Raw genomic sequence first — 2,179 nt, 5'->3', positions numbered from 1 at the left:
TATGAAAAGATGTGTTTTCTGACAATGGTAAAACCTGGGAAGAGGTTTTACATTTTTACCAAAACCCTGGTATGAGGGTTTTGTAAATTTAGTAAAACCTCATACCAGGGTCTTTGTAAAAAGGTAAGACCTCCATACCAGGTATCGCCACTGAAAAAATAAATACATTCCCGATACACACTGATTTTTCATCACAGGGTCTTACTTAAAGGCACATACCCAGACTTCTGCACAAAGACAATAGAAAACAACAGCCAGTAACATCCTTTAATGAAACTTAAATGTAAAGTAGAGAGACTCTTTTGGGGATAGACCTTCCAGACTTGCCTCAGTCGTTGAGTCTACAGAGGTACCTGCCGAAGTACCTGCAGAAGCAGCTGTCTCAGTTGCGGAAGTAGTTGTCTCAGTCACTGAAGTTGGTGGCGCACAATACACTGTCTCCGTCTTTTTAGGAATCTTCCTTCCGATAAGGTCTGAAGCCTTGGACTTTAGATCGTCGCTGGTGCGTTTGCAGATGCGGACAGCACTACTCCGGTGCCCTAAAAAATATTTGTTATAGTTAATTACAACAAAGTATACAACCGTATGTTCTAAACATCTATAAAGCATTAAGCCACTTTAGAAAAAATGGCTACATCAAAATACATTTTTATTGTAAAAATTAACCATTTTTTCTATACGCTTGTTAAGGGCGTTTCATTTTATTAACAGATAATATTCGAAACGGTGATAATCATAAAATATTGGTAAAGGACTGTCCTATACATTGAACTAAACTTACCAGTTTGTTCGCAAATCTGCTGCTCGCTTACTTCCGCTTCATACAGTCTGGTTGCAGCTGTCGCACGCAGTGAGTGATTAGTTTTGTTCCCAGAAACACCTGCAGTTTGGCACAGACGCTTGACTGTAGCTTGCAAAGTGTTATGACCAACTGGTGTTTCCATATACCACTTCCCCTCCTTCGACTTCTTTAGTGGCGTGTAATAAAAGGCATTACACCTGGAATCTGTAGGAGGGCTGACAACATATTTTCAATAAGTATGACTTGTCATATTAGGAAACAATTTTTGCAGGATAGAATATAACATTTTGAATTCAGTTTGAAACACTAAGCTTTTGTGGTTAATTACTCAAATTTCCCGTGCTTACAACAACATTTTGTATTTCTCAAATAGCCCCACGTAGCATCGTCCTTGATGGTCGATGTTTTCGTAAGCCCGCACTTCTTTTCTCTCCAACTTGCGATCTCTAATACCAATACAATACAATACAATATAGTTGATTAAAGTCTCACCATTTGTACAGCAGGGGTTTAAATAAAGCATTTTAAATATCTAAAATCTTAAAAGTACAAATGCCACCCAAGGGGGTTACGAGAGACTAGCATTAGTCTTGGAAACATCCTCTCTATACTTAAGATACCGTCTACCATTGTTGTCCACAAAAGGTCCGGTAATCTGGGGGTTCTGATGCAAGCGCAGAGCACGGTGTTCCTTGCCACCGCGTAGTGCAAAGTAGAGTCCTATGTTTATAATAAGAAATACGAATTTAAATTCACAATGTTATGTTTGCAGAAGCTGTTGTCAAAATGAATGCCTACTAACATTACACATGAAAATGTTAAAAATAGACCTGAAGATTGACAATTTAAGATTGTGAAACGATAGCATCAGTATTATAAAACGGATTACAGTTAGACTTTAAATATGTGCACCACAGTAGTAGGAAAACTGATTCTTACCTGTCAGATATACTATGGTGTCCATGAGTTGTTGTGGATAACTCTCTCCGAGACATCCCTTTTCCCAGAGACAGTTTTCTTCCTCCCTTGATATTGCTTCTGTATGCTTTCTTACGTCTGGTCCTAGACCTGCACTACTTCACGCATTACTGCGTCCAGAGATTTTCTAGCATCAGCAAAAGCATCATCTTGCATTAAATTCAATTTTAACGGATGTGATCAATCTGCACCAAGATGTATGACTAGAGGGAACATCTCGAGTTTCTCATCGTGAATTTCCCCTTCATATCGCGCAAAATACTTACGTACTCCAGAGCATGTACATTTTATTCAAATGTCATTGAAACACATTTTGTTGGCCTGTATCGGGTGGTCAGGCTTGGTGACTTTGGTGATAGTGTGGCATGGTGCCCTGACGACGTAAATCATTGCTTATGA

The 2,179-nt window shown here is 39.0% G+C and overlaps 1 long non-coding RNA gene across 1 annotated transcript; it reads right to left on the bottom strand.

The window, feature by feature from the left end:
• Window positions 1–271: 271 nt before the first annotated feature.
• LOC139475075 (uncharacterized) lies at window positions 272–1,918 on the bottom strand. Its single transcript, XR_011654010.1, has 3 exons — window positions 1,742–1,918; window positions 782–1,522; window positions 272–539 (listed from the first exon to the last, which is right to left on the bottom strand). It is a non-coding gene; the product is annotated as an uncharacterized lncRNA (long non-coding RNA).
• Window positions 1,919–2,179: the final 261 nt, after the last annotated feature.

The sequence above is a fragment of the Haliotis cracherodii genome, unplaced genomic scaffold (genome assembly GCF_022045235.1).
Source record: "Haliotis cracherodii isolate W230 unplaced genomic scaffold, xgHalCrac1.p SCAF_3, whole genome shotgun sequence".
NCBI lineage: Eukaryota > Metazoa > Mollusca > Gastropoda > Lepetellida > Haliotidae > Haliotis > Haliotis cracherodii.
The sequence above is the reverse complement of the archived record's forward strand: the minus strand, read 5'-3'. Positions and strand labels throughout refer to the sequence as shown.